This window comes from Rhopilema esculentum, chromosome 14 (assembly GCF_057945365.1).
Source record: "Rhopilema esculentum isolate cy_ngs chromosome 14, ASM5794536v1, whole genome shotgun sequence".
NCBI lineage: Eukaryota > Metazoa > Cnidaria > Scyphozoa > Rhizostomeae > Rhizostomatidae > Rhopilema > Rhopilema esculentum.
In genome coordinates, this window is record NC_142828.1 from 11,317,550 (window position 1) to 11,331,145 (window position 13,596).

The following is a 13,596-nucleotide window of genomic DNA, read 5'->3' on the forward strand; positions in this document are numbered from 1 at the left end:
GGCACTGCTTTTCTGTTTCAGCCTCTGTCTTCAATTTTTCATGGACCTAGATTTTTTAAAGAACCTTGAGTTTGAAATTACCTTGATGTTTAAACCTTCTAAACAAAAACCTCCAAGGAAAACCGGAACTGGAACCCGTTTTTATCTAACAATTCATATTTTAAGGCTTCCTGCTCGTTTGAAGGAGCGGCATCAAATGTCGGATAAGGCTACATCCTTTACCCAAAGTACAGACAATATGAATGATTCTGGGAATTTAATGATTTTTTTGTTTCAATCTCTTTTGGTAAATGCCAATGTTATGGAATACATGACTCTTGTTTAATTTCAACTTGCTCAATCTCCCGTAAGGAGAACCTTCAAACTAAGAACCATATTGGCTGAAATTTATAATGACATTTGTTGAATGCTCGGGCTGCCTATGAAAAACCTTTTATGTTTCTTACTACTGCTTGTGACATTTTCGAACAGCCGAGAAGCCAGAGATCAGGTAACAATATAACTTTGAACTTAAATTTAAATTGAAATTTAAATTAAAATTGTGCGTCGGAGGAAAGAGCAAATAATATTAGCAATGTTTCGAGCAAGTCCTTTATCAAATGATGATGAAAAACGCTCTTTCTTTCTACCCACAATTCAATTTTGGATTCAAAGTTATATAGAAAGCGAAATGCTTTTCAAGGATTTCACAGATTTCCAAGGAGAATGGACCAATGTTGAAACTTTAGATAACGATCTTTTATTCTTTAGATAATTAATGACGGCTCTGTACATATTGAGCTTTCTTATCCTTTATGATTTAGAATATAAAACCTGAGATGAATTTTGAAGCAAGTCAATTGTGGCCAACCACAAAAAGTTTCATTTAAAGTGCAACTGACATTAAAAATAAAAAATTTCATAAGATCCATAAATTGAATTATACATTTAATTATAGAGTTGGCAGTGCTGAATCGAATGCTGTTATTATTTCCTGTATATCTTTTCGTTAACACAATTATTTCAAGCTCCAAAGTATTGGTTTTCGTCAGTTTTTGTTCGAAAGGATGGGAGACAACGGGCATAGAAAAAGACGACCAAGGCAGCTAATATTGTTCTGCTGGTGCATCAAACTGGTGCAGTCACATTCCCAGAAACTAATCGCAGTTTTTTTTCAAAAGATGTGAACGAAAGTCTTCAAGAAGTAAGTTAACGGGAAACTCACAATCGCTTTTATAAGGCTTTAGTGAGGGGCGTTCCAGATATTCTCACAAAACTAGAAAAACCAAGGAAGATGTAACGATATATAACGTACGTTAATTTTAGCACCTTTTCACAGGGCCGCCGGACGCAGGTTTGAGGAGGGTGGGGGGGGGAGGTAATATAAAGAAACCAACCTTTTTTTAACAACATCGGTTGTTGCCAAAAGTGGACAGCTTTCATTATAATTCAAACAATTTAGGAAAAAAGTAACACATCGTAAATGGCTATGTGCTCCATTCAGGGGTTACGCTCTCTTTGGCATACTTATTTGTATAATTCCTCGTGGACGCTGAAGTTCTTCGCTTGTGAAAATCTTTCGTCAATGTATGATTCATATTGTTTTCTAATTCGATTTACTTGTTTCTGTTTTTAATTTTTCGTGGAAGTGGCCCTGGTAAAGCGGCAGGCTCACATCCTTACCCTATATTTGTGGCAGGTGTATTATTTTTTATGAATATTCAGATTACTTACAACATACCAAAGAAAAAATAAATCCACATTAATGCAATCATTCATATAAAAGTAATAAAAACTAGTCAAACCTAAAATATACTGTTAAAAAATAAAAGAAGTTATCAAACTTTCAGGCTCTATCTACTTCAAAGGAAATTTTCAGTCTATCTATTTCAAAGTTTTCAGTCTCTTTCTTTCTAAAATTTACCAAGACACAAAGTAAACAGTTAAATTGTTATCTTTAGACCAAATTGAATTTCCGCGATTACATACACTGCGTAGTAGTATACTGGTCTTCCCAATGGGCGCCCTTTCTCTAATGAGCGCTCCATTTTTGAGCAAGAATTCGAATGACCGCCCCTCTCCAATGAGTGCCCTCCCAAAATATTATGAAACAGATGGACAAAAGCAAATCGTCACAGCAGTCAGTCATCAACTAAATATATTTAAGAAAACCGATGCTGTTTCAAACGGAAAAGATTTTCTTCAAATACTGACAGAACCAGATAAAAGTTCATTCGATGTTATGGAAAATTAAGATATTCAAGATGCAATGTCAGTATTTATGTAAATCGACGAGGGTTCTGACTCGGAAGAAATTGACATCTTGCAAATTGTTTGCCTTTAACAAGTGCCATGCAAATGCAAGATGGATTTTTATATAAACAATGATCGTTTGAATTTCAAAGCTCAGTTTTTTAGTGGTTGACTTTCGTCTATTTTCAATGAGTCCTCTCCCCAATGAGCGCCGCTCTCCAGTGAGCGCCCTTCTCCAATGAGCGTTCTGAAGCCAAAAAATAGAATGAGCGCCCCCACACTCATTAGAGAGAATACGGTGTGTGACAGGCTGAGAGACAACTGGCAACAAACTTAGGAAATTTTTTCTCGTAAAAGAGAAAGTCTAACCGCAGGAGCAACGTCTTGATTTAAGTTGTTTTACTTGGCGTCTAAAGGCAATATATTTGGATGTGAAAAGAGTACACGCAATTTTTTTTTCAAAAAAGGCACTTTTCACAATTTTTTCCAATCTGTGCAAATTACCAATCTGAGGAACAAGAAAGGTCTAAAAATGTACATTAATTTTAGCAAATCTACAAAGTTTGAACCGATTTGACATGCGAATTTTTTTTCCAATTAAGGGGCATAAGTTCATTTTTAAGGGGTTTGAATCAGAGGAGGTTTTTTGAAAAAAGCCTGGGGAGAGTGACGCATTCTGGTGTGTTATTCTATAGTTGACGATCGCCAAAAACCCCAACGGAGCTTAGAAAGTGTGCAGCAACCTGTCTTCTCTCTACTTGTTCGGGAGATGAATCATGCCCGTCTTCCAGACATGCACAAGTCTCCATTTCAGGGTCATTACACATGCGCATTATCACTTGAAGTCCTGGCAGGAAGTTCAAGATTTGTGTGGTTATAGCACTGATCTATAAAAAAGACTGAATCGAGCTTGAATTTGGTGTCTTGAAACACCAAATTCGTCATTTTCAGAATCTCTCACTATTCTGGTCAATTCCTTCGTTATAATGCACAAGTCCAATTTTTACCCTAATTGCCAACACCAAGTATCTACCCATAAACAAGTTCCCGAATTTCTGGCAATTCTTGTTGAGCGGAGGCAGTCGCGGAGGCAGTGATGGCCCTAGAAATTCTCCGACGGAGGGCCTTGACCTTCCGACAGGGGGACTAGGCAATCGGATATAAAACATGTACTCCCAGTTACAGAAAGGCGCACAAACATTAAGATTATGACAAGATATGAATTTAACAAACAAGCAAGAGCAGCTACTTAGAGTGGGATTAATAATTCTTGTGAGGGACTCCCTTTTTGATAAAATGTCCCTGAAAAGACAAAAGGCATATATTGAGAACCTTTTTTCTACCCTTTTCTACATTCTCAACGCTCTAGACTTTTCTGAGTAATGAAAAAGACATCATTTAATCATTAAACAGAATAGGGACCACTTTTACTTAGGTAGGTTAAATCTTTGCTAGCTTGCAGATTTACAAGTACAAATTCGAGAAATACAGAAAATGTCATTTAAAAGTCGATTGTAAAAAAATAAAAGAGGTCAGTGGAAATCGCCAGGGCCCAAACGACTTGGGAAATTCTGTGATTGTGGCTCTCATTACTGGGAAAGGCATTGGACCTACTGGGGAATTTTCCCCAGTAGTTACATGCATACATACATACATACACACATACATACACACATACATACATACATACATGCATACATACATTTCTTTCTCGTAATACAGTTTGTGTGCTATCAACGCAACTCTTCGCTTGTACGTGTTTTCAACAGATTTCCCGTTCACTGTTTCTAGCATTTCATGATCTTGCAATAATTTTGGTAGCTTATAGACTATTCTGGCTGCCCTTCTGGTTTGCTTCAAGGTTTTGTTGACGGGGTTACTTGAAAGGAGTTCCCAGCCCGGTGGGCTCAGTCAGTTGGTCAAACGTATATGATGTGAGTTTCGAATAACTCTGAGAGAGTGTGGTCTGAAAGCTAGTATTCTGGGACATAGAATCTTGGAAATAGGGCTGCTTTTTTTCTCAGTAAGATGAACCACAAAAAGACTAAGAATTTGCTGATATGATTTTACAGTTAACTGTTTTGGTAAATCAATGGCTATTGAAGTACCACGAGTTTTACCGTAGCATCTAGTTTTGTCTATTTTTCGAATCCTAGATATGAAATTTAAGTCTTTGCTAGTTTGTACTCATTGCAGGGTATTATTTTGAATTTGACACAACTTTCTATTTCTTCATGAAAATCATTGAACACAGTGTTGTTAAGTAAGCAATATGTTGCATTTATAGTTTTACAGTTGTCTTATTTTGTTTATTTATATCAAGAACCATAAGGGATCATTGTTAAAATCAAATTTAGTGAATGCTCTTTAATAAGCCTTTCGTCATAAGTTTAAGAAAAAGAATGGCTCTTACATAAATTAGTTTTAAAAAATACTCCCTTAAGCTTGAATGTTCTCAGTGAAAAGGGTTACAAATTTTTAGCTAAGTCAGAGGAAAGAAATCCAGTTCATGTCATTAGGATATACACTAAGTATCTGTTCAGTAACACCTCTAGAATCTCATCTGTGAGTAAGGTTTATCAAGGGTCTGACTTCGTGTTACCTCCAAACTTTTTGGTAGGTTTTGTTAATTTTTGGTAGGTGTTTCTGTTACATGGTGGTACATATTTAGACATTAAACTTTTGAGATTTTTAGACATTAATGTTCTCTGAGAGAGGCTGTGGCAGCAAGACGCCACATGCTCAAACAATGAAATGGGGTTAACCTTTCTGTGAACATGGGGTGAAAGGTTTAATTGTGGGCTCCAGGATTATAACTGCAGAGTTTCGAGTAAAAAAGTAAGTAAGTAAGTAAGAATTAGGGCAGTAATTGAAGTGACGAAGTATGAATGAATTACCAGTTATTTGCTTTTCTTTACTACAGACGAGCATGCAAAATTACATAAGGAGCCCTTATTTAAGTATTAGAGGTTTGTTGTTTGCCCTGACTAATTTTTTCCAGAGATATATGTATGTGTACGACAAAGCAGAAGATTTTCTCAAAAGCCCTAGAAGATTTTACACCACTATTTGAGATGGAAGGGGGTTTGCTGCATAAAGCTGGAAGGGTGTTTGCTGCAGATTCTGCAGAAAATAATCGGTGCTGGAAGTCTTTAAATTTTATAACGTATACTATTTAGCATGCGTTTTAGAAAACGTAGTCTCTAGACTGTTAGAATCAGTTTTTAGCAACCACATATGCTGGTCTCAATTACTTTAAGATCTTTTTATCGATATTTGTGGTTAGTGGCGATAGCATCAATTGATGATGGATTACAATTAAAATCAATCAGGTGCATTATTTTATTAGACTTGAAAGGCCTTAAGTTCTAAAAATTGTTTCAAATGTGGTTGTGTGGTGCGAGATTTAGGTGCGATGAATTGCTTTGGATAAGTGAGTTTCAAAAACATTCATTGTTTGAGTTTTGGTGGGTTATAAGTAGCAATAATAAGCCATCTTTGTTGCTTTATGTTCATCTCCAAGCAAATATTTTCTATTTGCCTTTCTTCTAAAGTGTTTATTCTTTTGATGTAAATTTTCCATTAACAAGCAAACCACCAAAATGGGATTTTTTATCTTCACAGTATAATGTTCAATAGCCTAGAATTTCCATCTGGGAAGTGTGGTTATCAAGAGGACCCGGAGTTATCAATCTTTAAATTATCAAATATTGCTCCGTATATTATTAATGTTGAGATGATCAAAGAAAAAACACCTTCTGTTAACCATCAATTCAAGCTTTCTTTCAAAGAGGCAACATCGTTTGCATGAAAAATGTAAACAAAACGAGAAAGTTAGAAGTGAGTTTCTGCGTGTTTGTAAATGGAATTTTGTCAAAACGATTAAAAAATCCATTTTGTTTCTTGCTTTGTTCTGGGCTCCTGGAAAACACCACATTGACTGAATCAATATTAGTTGGGTCGAAATCCGTGGTACTGTGACAACTTTTAGTAGACCTTGTTTTGAAAGTTGCTTTTGATATTTGAAAGTACGCTCTACAAAATGAGTACATTTTTAATTTCGATAGGCGTTGGCCGGAAATGACGTCGTAAAATTGACACCTGTAAAATCTTCTTTGCGACAATAATTTGAGACAGGTACCTCAAAAAAATACATTGATCATACTGCTCTGATATAATTGAGATCCATATATTTTATGTGCTCAAGTCATTGTTCTAAGTAACACTATCGAAAATGTTTTTAACTGTATCTGATGAGTCCGTGATGTGAAGAAACATGTTGTTTCACATCCTGTCACTTAGTCAATCCATATTTAGTCATCAAAAATATTAGTTGCAACATTTGGTTCTGAGTCACTGTCTGCAAGAGCCTCAGGCATTGATTTGGATTAACTATAGAGAAACGACATGCGATGTTACCAACATTTTGTCCGTCGGAACGATTAACTCGTAGAGCTATCACCTCATCGTAAATTGCTTGCAATGTCGACAGAACTTGTTCTAGCAGCCCTGCTTAACTGAACGCCCATCCATGAGGCAAAAGAGAAAGAGGAGGCTCTGCTTTGTGAAAATGTCTCCAAATGCAACAGGTAATTTGCTGATTGACAAAGTTGTGCCAGTAAACCTACTCTTCTTCTTCATTGAAAACCATTTTGAGAATCATGCTGCTGCTGTAAGAGATTTGCTTGATACATCGCGATAGATCATTTGATGGTGATTTCGTCAACTTTTGCATAATCTCTGGGCAAAGTTCGACCTGTAATCTAAGATCATAAATTAAACTTGGAAGTTCTGGAGTTTGCCTGTGATCCCTGTTCTGGAGTTCTTGGAAGTTCTGGAGTTTTCCTGTGAATTTCTACTTGACACAGGAATACAATTGAAAAAGAACAAATCTAGTATTTAATTTAGGCAGAACGCAGAAAAGATGCAAAAATTCAAATTTAACGAAAACAGTTTAAAAAAAAGAGCTTAACATAAAGAAATATAATATAAAGTTTTGAAGCTACATGCAACATGTTAAATATGTTACTGAAAGTAACAAGAAGATCATAAAAGCAATCAAAGTATAGTCATCGTTATATGTCGAATTAGTGTAAGTTGGCTAGTTAGATTTAGAGAGATACATAGAGGTACGAGCAGATACACAGAGATATGTGAAGATGCACTGGTACAAATTTAGGCTCTTGTAGCTCGTCGATATTATATTGTAATTTAGGTTTATTCAGGACAGGCAGTGCTTGTAAAAGACTGCGCTGGGCCTCGTCGTTGTACGTTTAGGACAGACAGTACTTGAAAAAGACTGTGCTGTGCCTCATCGATAAATTTGGATCCACGGAGAACTGAGGTTGTGTACTGCAGATTCAGCTGAAAAGTAAAGTTTAGCCTGGAAAGACTGCGCAGATGATAACTGAAAGAAGATGATTAGCCGCTCGCCAAATGTCGTCATTTCTTGTAATTCTCTTCGCGGACTCGACACGAAGTAAATCTGCCCACAATTTTCCATATTTCAAATTATTTCACACATGTCTGCAAAGTGTGACCCATAATTCCGCAAGCATGATGAAAACTATACCCATAATTTTCGCAAAGCAAATAAGGCTTTCAAATAATCTTAAAACACAATAAAAATCATCAAACAAATTTTGCATGCTCTTTGCCAAAACACCTCAATATTACACATTTTTCATACTTTCATTTCGGGACATTCAATTTGTTAATTCTAAATCACCCTCCTAATAATTTTGCAATATTTTTCCCAAAATTGTTCCTATAGTTCCGCACATAGTGCAAAAACTAATACCGACAATTCCACACTTTTAGAAAAAAGGTACCCCTAAATAGTGGCACCTAACCATACCTTCAAACAAGTTAAAGTTTAAACATAATCTCATGAAAAAACATTTTAGATTTGGGGAATTTGAAACCTTTTAGTTAAAACGTTTTATCGGTTCCAAAATATTATGTTAAATCATTTGTTTCTTATACTTCTAATATTAGTCATTGAAAATGAGCCCTTTTTGAGTCTTGCCCCCGCCGCCTCAAAATGCTTCCGGCGCCCCTGTTTTGAAGAGTCATACCAGACCACCGGCTTCCAGAGCTAATATAATAAGCACTTAGGATGATTCTTATCTTGTATATCTATATAACACCTTTCTTTATTATGAGAAACCAATATTTGAGAAACTAAGGTTGGCAAAAAATTTAAGAAACTTAATATGGGGTTCTAAGAAAATTTGAACTGTAAAATGTCCAATTAAAAAAGAAGAGTCAATAATGAATACCGAGTTCAATTAGAAATGGCTCTCCATTTCGACGGTACTGCCACAATGTATTTGTCCAAAAGAATAGAAGGCTTTATCATATTTTTAATAATGATAAGAAATTTTTTCTTGAACCAAGAGGACCTTTTCCACTTTTTGGTATTGTTCTCTTCCAGAAGTTTGACAATTTTATCACTGTGGTCGTTTGGTATCCCTTTGATCGCGAATGTGGGGATGAAATGTATTGCCTGGGCCAAAAGTGATATTTATCTAGTAGAAATCGACGGAGAACCGCATATTACTACACATTATCTCGAATTATTTTCATTTTGACACATCTAAGGCTGTTTTTAGACCCATATTATGCAAAACGCGAATCTGGGGATGAATGTGGAGATGAAAAATACGCATGCCTAGGCCCGCTAGAAAGATCAAGAAAAAATAGGCAAGAAAAGCTTTTATCGAATGGAAATTGAAAGGAAACTCCGGAAATAGCATATTTTCGTACTAATCATTTCGAACAGTACAAGCACGTTTTCGAATGTGGGGATGAATGTAGGGATGGATGGGGATGAATATGGGGATAAATGTGGGGATGAATGTGGAGATGAATGTGGGGATGAATGTGGGGATGAATGTGGGGATGAATGTGGGGATGAATGTAGGGATGAATGTGGGGATGAATGTGGGGATGAATGTAGGGATGAATGTAGGGATGAATGTGGGGATTAATGTGGGGATAAATGTAGGGATGAATATGGGAATGAATGTGGGGATTAATGTGGGGATTAATGTGGGGATGAATGTGGGGATGAATGTGGGGATGAATGTAGGGATGAATGTGGGGATAAATGTAGGGATGAATGTAGAGATGAATGTAGGGATGAATGTGGGGATGAATGTGGGGATGAATGTAGGGATGAATGTAGAGATGAATGTGGGGATGAATGTGGGGATGAATGTGGGGATAAATATAGGGATAAATGTAGGGATGAATGTGGGGATGAATGTAGGGATGAATGTAGGGATGAATGTAGGGATGAATGTAGGGATGAATGTGGGGATGAATGTGGGGATGAATGTAGGGATGAATGTAGAGATGAATGTGGGGATGAATGTGGGGATGAATGTGGGGATAAATATGGGGATAAATGTAGGGATGAATGTAGGGATAAATGTAGGGATGAATGTAGAGATGAATGTGGGGATGAATGTGGGGATGAATATGGGGATAAATGTAGGGATAAATGTGGGGATGAATGTAGGGATGAATGTGGGGATGAATGTAGGGATGAATGTGGGGATGAATGTAGGGATGAATGTGGGGATGAATGTAGAGATGAATGTGGGGATGAATGTGGGGATGAATGTGGGGATAAATGTAGGGATGAATGTAGGGATGAATGTGGGGATGAATGTGGGGATGAATGTGGGGATGAATGTGGGGATGAATGTAGGGATGAATGTGGGGATGAATGTAGGGATAAATGTAGGGATGAATGTAGAGATGAATGTGGGGATGAATGTGGGGATGAATGTGGGGATAAATATGGGGATAAATGTAGGGATGAATGTGGGGATGAATGTGGGGATGAATATGGGGATAAATGTAGGGATGAATGTAGGGATGAATGTGGGGATGAATGTGGGGATGAATGTGGGGATGAATGTGGGGATGAATATGGGGATGAATGTGGGGATGAATGTAGGGATGAATGTAGAGATGAATGTGGGGATGAATGTGGGGATGAATGTGGGGATAAATATGGGGATAAATGTAGGGATGAATGTAGGGATAAATGTAGGGATGAATGTAGAGATGAATGTGGGGATGAATGTGGGGATGAATGTGGGGATAAATATGGGGATAAATGTAGGGATGAATGTGGGGATGAATGTGGGGATGAATATGGGGATAAATGTAGGGATGAATGTGGGGATGAATGTAGGGATGAATGTGGGGATGAATGTAGGGATGAATGTGGGGATGAATGTAGGGATGAATGTGGGGATGAATGTAGAGATGAATGTGGGGATGAATGTGGGGATGAATGTGGGGATAAATGTAGGGATGAATGTAGGGATGAATGTGGGGATGAATGTGGGGATGAATGTGGGGATGAATGTGGGGATGAATGTGGGGATAAATGTAGGGATGAATGTGGTACTGGTACCCGGTGCAAACGCAAGGTCTACGTCGCGTGTGCCGAGGCGAAATATTAGCCATCGCTGATTTGTGTGTTTGTTTTTGTATATTCTCGTCGCGTTGCGGTGTTCCTTATATACTACTATTTTATCGATTGCAATGTTGCATTGGCTGAAAATAGCCAAAGTTGAAAGTCAATACTTGCGGAAAAATTTAGTGGTTCTTTGTCGGGAAACAATTTAGGATTCCTTTTGCGATAAACTCCGACATTTCCCCGGTCCATCATAGAATCTTTTACAGTGGGAAGCATGAAGCAAGTGACGAAAACGATAAATAAAATGTTTATCCAGAATTTTGCTATATGCTGAAGATGTCTCTGCCACCGAAGCACCCGTGACACGAGAAAGCAGGGCCGTCGCGAGGCAAGAAATCTTTTGAGGGTACTCCACCAGTTGTAACAGGGGTTAGACTTTCTCTAAAACCCTTGTCACTTCGAGTTGTCAACGAATTGAGAGTGAAGACAAAAAGCGAGCGACTCGTGTTGAGGTTAATCACTGACTGAATTACTAAACAAAAGACTAAGTTTATATAAAAACGAAAGCGAGGTTAGCGTAATATTTACGTATGTTAATTAATAGCATATGATCCTACTACACTTGTTGGGGGGGAGGGAGTGTGGACTACAAATTTACCTGATTAAATTTTTTTGCCTCAAATTCTTTATTTATTGCACAAACCTCTGCAATACATTTTGTCAATCTAACTCTGTATATAATTAGCAACTATTCATTTTTATACTGTAATAGCCGACTTTCCTAATAGTTTCGTTGAATCTCTATATCGGAACGGGTAAAGAATAAAGCTACTACCTTTTCGAATTTTGATGCTTTTAGTTAAGCAGGAATTTTCCAATTTTGATGCTTTTAGTTCCCTAGAAAATGCACTCTTTTAAGTACATTTCAATAAAGCAATCCTCCTAATTCTATTGAAAATTATATTTTTTGCAAACAAATTAAACAGCAGATACAAATAACTGGCACAATTTAGCCGCAGTCTTGAAAAAAAACCATGTTGTCAGTTACTTCTAACTAAAGCTAGGTAACGAGAAGCACTGGTTGTCAATTTGGATCCCTTTTTTCCATCTTAGCATGTCAAATTCGCCGCGGTCTTAAAAAATACCATGTTGTCAGTTACTTCTAACTAAAGCTAGGTAACAAGAAGCACTGGTTGTCAATTTAGATCCCTCTTTCCATCTTAGCATGCTAAATCTGGAGCTCACAGTGAATTGCAGTTGACGCTTCTACCGAGAAACTTTAGGGGAAAGGAACACAAGACACAATTTTACCTAAAGAGGGCCTGGATTTTTAGATTTAGTGCCAACAAGAAATCTTCAAATCTTCAAATCATTAGTTTGTTTACCTTAATTTATATCAAGGATTATCATATTTAAGCAACGGAGCAACTACCTTTGCTTGGTCCTTTCTTGACTTTATGACATGAAGGTCTCCTCTGAATTACCTAAAGCATTCCTTCCACCGAGCGGATTTTACCTGAAATTTCCTATTGAGATACCATTGGGTGGGCGTGACACGCCCCCCACCCCCCTTGTCACGACGCCCCTGCAAGAAAGTGCTGCAGAGATTTTAAATATAGGCCCATGTCAACCTGTAAAACTGAAAACTGATCTGAACATAAATGACAAGCAAAGGGCTGCCTTCTTCGATTCTGGATGGAATCTGCACAGAAATGGACCGAAGGCTTCAACATTTCGACGGAAGTTTGGTAAAATTTGAACATCTACCCCCTAAAAGGATCCACGATGGAGATGCAAGGTCTCATATAGTAGGGAATTCTAAATTTTACTAGAGGGATGTCAGTATCGCAGACACTATCCACGAATTTCAAGACTTCCAGCCTTACTATAAAACATTCATTGTTACAAACGTAGAAGACGGTGCTCTGAGGGACATTCAGAGCGCTCGTTTAGCAGAATGAAGTTGTACCTTCGATCATCCATGGAAAATGATCGTTTGTCAAATCTGATGACCCTGTTTCTTAGCAGAAACACTGAAACCGATCATGACGAAGTACTAGACAGGCTTGCAGCCATGAAAAAGAGAATAAGACTTTACTGAAAAATGGTTTCACTTCAGCAAGAAGGGAACTACACCACGAGGAAACTATTTGCATCTAGAGGCCAGTTTATACGATGCGTTTTTTCCTTGCGTCTGACTCATGAGTCAAACTCATAAGTCAGAATTGCATCGTGTAAACGGGACTTGCGTCTAAATTTAATTGCCCTTGCGTTGACTAATGGAAATAGAACATGCTCTATTTTCTTGGGACAACGCATGAAGGATGAATGCTATTAACCAACCAACTGAGAAGAATGAGTCACATGCAAAACAAATGCAAAACCTTGTTCCTCTATAAATTTATATTCTATTCTCTAACCTCTAACTTGGAGGCAAACTACAGCCTTTTTCCTTGTGGGGCATGCTCTAGTACTATAATTTGGGTGGGGTTTGTTTTGGTATGAAAATGACTCGTGAGTCAAAAATGCATCGTCTAAACGTTTTGACTCGTGAGTCAAAACTCATGCAACTTTGACTCATGAGTCAGACGTAAGGAAAAACGCATCAAGTAAACTGGCATTAAAATATAGCAAATTTGGTTGCACAGTGGGCCACCCACCAGACCTTTACCTAGCAAATGGGTACTGACAAATAGATACGCATACGTACTATTCTACCATCGAAGTAGGTATGTTGTCGGAAATATTATGATGTCCGCCCCCTAAAATTCACTGCTGGTGTCGGCCCTGTGTGCCCTTAAGTTGTATATTGAGAAATAAAAAACTTTTCCGATGCCGGGACTTTTTTATCCTGAGGGTTTGCCCGAATTTTGCCACTGATTGAAAATATTGGGGGCTGAATACGATCAAAATCACGGATCAAA